Source organism: Dromaius novaehollandiae, chromosome 17, assembly GCF_036370855.1.
Source record: "Dromaius novaehollandiae isolate bDroNov1 chromosome 17, bDroNov1.hap1, whole genome shotgun sequence".
In the NCBI taxonomy this organism is placed as follows: Eukaryota; Metazoa; Chordata; class Aves; order Casuariiformes; family Dromaiidae; genus Dromaius; species Dromaius novaehollandiae.
The window spans coordinates 3,198,938-3,206,158 of record NC_088114.1 but is presented as its reverse complement, the minus strand read 5'-3'; the positions used below and the strand labels follow the sequence as shown (position 1 = coordinate 3,206,158).

General features: G+C 43.1%; 1 long non-coding RNA gene across 1 annotated transcript; it reads right to left on the bottom strand.

Annotated features, from left to right (window-relative positions):
- Positions 1–93: 93 nt before the first annotated feature.
- On the bottom strand, positions 94–7,219 carry LOC112991851 (uncharacterized). The gene is made up of 5 exons (XR_003261365.2): positions 7,157–7,219; positions 6,304–6,423; positions 6,136–6,223; positions 4,512–4,640; positions 94–1,928 (listed from the first exon to the last, which is right to left on the bottom strand). It is a non-coding gene; the product is annotated as an uncharacterized LOC112991851 (long non-coding RNA).
- Positions 7,220–7,221: the final 2 nt, after the last annotated feature.

Sequence of the window (7,221 nt, the reverse complement as noted above, 5' to 3'; positions counted from 1 at the left end):
CCCCGCGGCGCCCTCCCCCTCCCCCTCCCCCCCCCCGCCTCCCGCGCGCCCTCTCACATGACGCCCCGATAAGCGGCGCCGTGAGGGCCCGCGGGCCGCTCCTCTGCCGCTCAGCGCCGCTTCGCTCCCCCCGCGGCTACGCAGTTATTTTTTTCGGCCCACGGGTCAGCAGCGCTGCGCCCGGCCTAGATACTTGTCCTCCACGCCCGTATCGGGTTGCATGTCTCGCGTGCTCTGAATAACTCGAAGGAACTTGGTGGCCTTCTGCGCTCTCGGGCGATTGAGGGCGGCTGCATGAATCACAGCAGGCGAAATTTATTTTTAAAAGGAGAGCACCTTGCGTTTTCGTGAGATATGGAACCAGCTCTCCAAAATGTGTGTTTTTTTTTTAATGACGTGATTCTAGTTGAAATGTGCGTAAGGGTACAGGCTGTTGGTCCGTTCCGGATACGGGACACTAGGTGCCAAATAAAAGAGGGCCCTTCAGATAGGGTCACTGTATGCTGTCACACGTTAAAAAAAAGCAGTGGATGTTATCACAATTCCACGTAAGATATATAAACAAAGAGAAGCAGAGTGAGTTGGTTTTCAAGTGTCAGCTTGGACAACTTGAACATACCAACACCTCAAAGAGCCACCCTTTTCAAAAAGGCTCATTCCTCCGCAGATGAGTTTTCTGCGCACCTTGTGGGTGTGCAAAATGGCTCGGCGCTTTGCAAATTCCTACAGTAGCTCTAAACAATGCACATGAATTCATGTAGAGCCAGGCATACACATGCATAAAGTGGCTGCCACCATATTATTTAATCAAATAGGTATGTAAATAACAAAACAATAGGAATAAAGCAGAGGCTGGCCTGAAACCTGACTTCAGTGAAAGCAAAAACTGTGTGGCATACTCCCTGAACCCAACCCACTGGCAATATTCATATTAAAGAGATGTCGTTCTAATAGGATAAGTAAGCATTTCAGTTGCTGTATATCTTGATGGAGGAAATATTCATCACTTTTAAATTCATAGAGGCTTAAATGATGCATGAAAACTTTAAGCCTAAAACCAAAATTATCTCCCAATTTCAGAAATTAAGCTGCTTGTTTGCTATTCAGAATGTAGGGAAAGCAAATGCAGGGACCTTGGGAAGGCCCAGGCCCAGCTTTGGGGAAGTCGGAAGCTGCCAGTACTTTTGCCAGCAGGCTGGAGATAAGGGTGCTCTGTGCTGCAGCTGGCCAGGGTGTGTGGGGTGACAGACCACGCTTGCAAGGTGGCTCCTCTCAGCAGCAGATCTCACTGCCGCACCCCCTCCAATAGTTCTGGCGGGAAAGGGAAACACAGACACGCAGTTCACTCATCATCTTTCCCTTTCCTTCTTGTCCAGGTCCCTTCTAGGTTAAGCCCAACCTGACTCAAACCCTTTTCCCTTGATGCAGCAAAATTCAACATTGCCTATAGTGCTGTAGCGCCCTGAGGCAGCTCTGGTTAGCAGCACAAGGTGTTTTGTCCTACACTGGTTTGATAAGAGTTGCTTCTCAGTCTATGATCCCCTATCTCACTTCAACTAAATGTGAATTTTTCTTGCCTCCTCACACATGTGTCTTAGAGGAGGATGGGATGCTCTTCGTAGCACTTTGCCAGTCAGCCATGGCTCACAGATTGAGAAATTCAGTGCAAGAGCAAGGCTGTCAAACCCACTGGGCAGAGCATGACTCTGTTTCAGAAGGGTTTCTAGGCCAGGATATACCATCAGTTCATCATTAGCAGTTCATAATCCCTCCATGCCAGTTCACCCACTCAGGTTTACCCAGACTGCTGAGGAAGACATAATTTATGTGATAATTAACCTTTGCTGAACTCTTTCACTCCTGCACGATGACACCTTTTACTCAGATGAAAAAATACTAGTGTTTTTCATTCAGAAGATCCTGAGCTCCTGTGGGAAAACCCAGAAAGAACATTTTCAAATGAAATAGGACAGGGTTTGTTTCTCACCGAACAGTATCACTACTGATAAGTCTCCTTGTAAATCCCTCCCAGTATGTGAGAAATGTGCCCTGTCTCACCCAGTATTATTCTCGTACCCAGACGGGCTATATCCTGCCAAGTGATATTTGTTTAAAAATCTCAAATGCACAAATTTGGCACAAAAACTGGGGCAAAGGGCATCCCCCTGGTTACTGCCGCTGTGTTGAATCTTCCCAACTCAAAGTCCAAGATCCATTTACATCAGTTCATTTAAGCTGCAAAACAAAATGAACTCTTCCCACTAGGCTTGCTTAGACAGACTAATAAATGCAGTGGGGAGTGCTAAGCAGAAATGGTGTACAATGTAATCAACTGTTGAAGGCACAAGCAGTGTTTCAGCCTGTATTAAGACTGATGCACTTGCAGCTGACGTCAATCCTCCCTCCCTGCTATCTTAGCCTTGGGATTGGAGTATAATAAATATTACCTGTAATGCCATCTGCTGTACAGAGGCAGCCCAGAGTTCCCAAGCTTCTCACAATTTATTTAAGGGCTGATGTTGTGCTAGACCAGAATGCAGTTTATTTCAGCCTTATTTGACTTTGTTTCGACTCTAACTAAAAATGCCTGTCCACTTGAATTTTTAAAGTCCTCTGTCAGGGAGCAAAAACAGCATTTCATTTGAAAAGACGTAGGAGCTAAAGACAGAGTGGTAATATCAATTTGAGAAACTAGTGTGAAAAGGACAACATTATCAGGCCTCTCCACTTGGAAGAATCTTGAGAGGAGTCAGAGCCAGAAGATCCCCACCCTAGGGAACTTGGACCTCCCAAATCCTACCTTTCTGTGAAATCCAGGAAGAGCTGATTTATTTTGTGTATCAATTTCTCCATCAGCTCCTTTAGAACCTTACCCAAGTCATCCAGCTTATCTACAAAATGCAAACTATTGTAGTTTAATGGTGACTATGATTTTTGGTCAGTGTTAAAGTTGTTTTGAATGGTATAAGACTGAAAAAACATATTTAGATTGAATAACGCACACACAAAACTGTTTCTCTTAGGATTTTCTTCTGTCTAATTTTAAAAATTTAAAGTAACAGGAATGATACCATTTCCTAGGGAAGCTCTTTCACAATAGTAGCTCTAACTGTTGAGCATTTTATTACTAAAAACTTCCCAGCACCAAAAAGGCTTTTAATTGACCTCAGACAGGTTTATGTGGTGTGTTCAGAAGAAACACTTTATCAAAATGCTGCAATCATACAATAGTGGGAACAGCACACATTCAGCCAATAAACAGCTTCAATATCTGGTCCATCATAATTTATGAAGACCAGTTTTATTAAGCTAATCATGCTCTGAGTTAGTTTAAATGTCCAAACATAAATTTAAACTGTTTAATCAAAAGGATGTCTGTCCATGAGCAGAATTTCTTTCATTGTTCTGCTGCAGAGAAGCAAATAGACTGCCAGTTTACTCACTAAGGTTTGCACATTAGTAACTACATTCAGGATAGACGTTGGTGCACTATTCTGAAAACTTTAGTATTTTTTATTCAGAGGAACAGCAATAATTTCATATATGTAAAAGTAATTAAAATATTTAAATATAAAATAATTTTAAAAGGGAAGGGCTATGGTGAAAGTTATATAGTAAAAGAAAAAAGAATCTTGCTGAATTACTAAAATAAGCTTGGATGAGAGAAACTGAAATGTAAGTAGTGCTTTTTACTTAATCTTAGTGTTTTACAAAAGACATTGGATTGCAAATGCCGCACTATTGTGTTCAAATACACATCAAAATCTTGTTGCTTAAAATATAATTAAAGTAGTAGTAGAATAAATTCTTTAAAATGTTTTTGATAGCAATCTACTGAGTCTTAAATTGCTCAAATTCTCATTTTATAGGACCTCCTATATGAGGATCACAGTGCCCTTTTAATTGTTAACTCATGTTGATAGGATAAATTAAAATCTCTGTGATGGAGAACATGTCGTATTTATTAATGTCCTGACCTTGTCCTACACACTGTGGAGTGTGCTCTTTGGAATCTGCTTCTCAACTCTAACACAGTTTTTTTTTGTGGTGGTGGGATTTTTCAAATGTTTTCTCCTATACTTTTTTGCCATGCCTTTCTTTTCTCTATGAGAAAGGTTTGGGTTTTTTCCTGTTTCCATTTTCTTTGTGTTTGTTTCTGCATAGACTTTTACTTACCGCATTTTGTTAAAGTGTATATATCTCTGGAAAGGCTTCATGACTTTATTAAACTATCACATCCCATAATTTAGAAATTGAGAGTTACTCGCTTAATAAAGCAATAATAAAGAGGAAACTGAAGTGACACAACACCTATGCTTGCCCTACTTTTCTTTTATGGCCAGTACTGGAGATGGGGTTAGGTGAACTGTTGATCTGGCTGAGTAAAGCCCTTCTGCAAAAGCTGTCACAGGAAAACCTGATTCATTACATCATACTTTGCTATTGAACTCTTTCTCATTTGTTCTATTCTATTTCAGTGGTAGATGCAGTAAGAAATGATATCGTCTTACTTATCCAACTTCTGTGCATGTGTGTTCAGAGTCCAATCTGCATTTGGCACTAACTCACAGACTTCAGCACAGCCTGGGTTTCATCTAGGAGCCTGTTCCACTGTGCACTATCAGCTTTGCAAAGTCATTCTGGATGAAAAAAATGTATTAAATTCTATTTTCCCTTGCACATTATTAGCAGAGCAGAACTCTTCACTGATTTCAAATCCATTAGAAATGTGTAAATTAACATGTAGGGCTGCTTGAATATTAATTATCTCATTTGATGACAGTGCAGTTGCACAAGTGAAACAGAAGACAGGATATGACCACTGATGATACTCAAAGGAGAAAACTGTAAATTAAGCACCACTCTCCCTCCCAGCCCACAGACTAAATTCTAAGTCTCAAGTTTTGCAGGACTTACAGGTAGGAAAAACATCTTTATTCTTGTTAACTGACCACATGCAGTATGTGGGAACTGATTAGTCAAGGAAGCTCAAGAAACTGTAAATCCCCAAGTCAGCATTGTCCAGGGAGATGTTTGATCTCAAACACATGACAGTGGAGGAGAGAGCAGCCACGTGGTGGAAAAGTTCCTTCCTACAGGAATGCCTCTCTCAGCTGCGACAACAAGCACCACAGCAATTAGAAAAACTTCAAAATCTGTTTTCCTTTCCCTCAAGCAAACGGGTGTGGAAACTTCACTCACCTAACAGTGATGAAAGAAAAGAACTTCCCTCTCCTTTCAGCAGGCAGGAAACCAAGCCTCCTTTACAGAAGGCGCTTTTTCCTGCCTAAGGCCTCCTCCTTCTCCTTAAAGCTGCAAGGAGAATAGGGAATAGGTCCTCCACTGACATCTACTACACCTGTGCCTATCTCCTGTGCTAAACAGTGCCAAATACCTGTTGTTTTTTCAGGAGATCATGGAACCTCCCCCACACACATGCACATAATCTCTACTGTGGCTGCAGCCAGTCCTGGCACAGCCTTAATGAGAAGCAAAAAGTATTCCTGCAATGACATTTTTACACTCACTTTCTAAAACACAGCTGTATGTGAAGTCACTGCTATTCCCCAAGCTTGAAAAAAAAAACCCTAGTAACATGATTTTGGAGACCCTGTTAAAAGGAAATGCATGACTATTTCCAGCTGAATCAAACTAAGGTAATCTCAGAATCAGCAAAGAAACAAAAGAACAAAGTACATCAGTTCTCCTTCTAGGAAGGAGGCAAATACGGTAACTTAGGGTTATACTTGTTTTACCAGGATTGTAGAATAGAGACCCAGGTCAGACAGTTATTGCATGTAAGGCACCCTGATGTCTGAGGTCCAGTGGAGTACACCAGATTCTCACCTTCATGTCACCATGTCCTTAGCGCACTGATGACTTTCCAAGGCGAAGAATGACTCCAGGCTTTTGCCAAGCGATATGGAGCTATTTCAAACCATCCCAACTAACTGGCAGCTGTTACCAGCTGTGCTATGAGATACAATCAGAATGACCTTGGTAGCCCTGTGCCATGTGCGGCAGACAATAGCCTGTCTCTCATAACTCAGCAACACTTTTGTCAATAATTGGCTCTTGTACAGTACCAGCGGAGCAGCAGAAACCTGAGTAGGCTAAAGAGATGAATTAACTCACCTTGTCTCCTTTTGAGATGTGGTCTGTCCAGGCCAGGCACAATGCACTCAGGCAGAGGACAGAAGAAGTGGCAGAGATGCTGTACGCACTGTGGAATTACTTCAGTTTTCAGTAGTAGAACCTGGAACCTCTCCAACATACTAAATTTGCATGCAAACATGAAGTTACCCTGTTCAGATGTTGTGACTGGCACTGAGAGCAGTCGGATACATTAAATTCAAAACAGAACACGCCCTCTTGTGGTCATGAAGCTTTCGGTGGCTTCCCTTCAAGATGACAGGAATGACTCTAAAAAGAAAAGTAAGAAACCCTGTGTAATGATGCACTGTCTGCTTTGACGCAGGAGCAAACATTGCAAAGCCACTTTTGATCAGATAATGCAAAAGACAAAGCTCAGAAAGCTTAACTTTAAAAAGCACATGTTGTCTCTCGGTTAGACCCAAAGCCTGGATGTTAAAATTTATGAGCTAACTCCAAGGAACTTCGGTCATTTAGTCACTCCGTGGCTCAGTTTTCCCAACTATCAAACTGGTATAAAAATGCTTGTATATACTGCAAAGGTACTATCAAGATTAATGTGCACTGAACACTAAAGACCAAAAGGACCCGCAGCATTTTCAGAAGAATGGATACTTTAAAAATTACAGTTTAAGAAATGCAGATTGTTAAAAACAAAGTTGCATAAATATATAAATACATAAATCAGAAGATTTTATAGCTCACAGGGGGGACGTTTTTGTTTTTGCATATGGCTTTCCAATAGTGGCCAGCTCCCCGGGCTGAGCGAGGCGCGGGAGGACGGCTGCAGCCTCGTCGTGCCAGAGCCTCCCCTCGCGGCCCACCACGGCGGCCTGTCCCCTGGGGCCTGCGGCAGCCTCCCAGGGTGCCCTGGGGCTCTGGGGTTGACCTGTCTCCCATGATGCCCCGGGGCTGCGGGGTTGACCTGTCTCCCATGACGCCCCGGGGCTCCGGGTGGGCCTCGCTCCCATGATGCCCCGGGGCAGCCTCGCTCCCCTGGTACCTCAAGGCTGGGGGCTGGCCTCTCTCCCATGACGCCCCGGGGCAGGGGGCGGGCTTTCCCGCCAC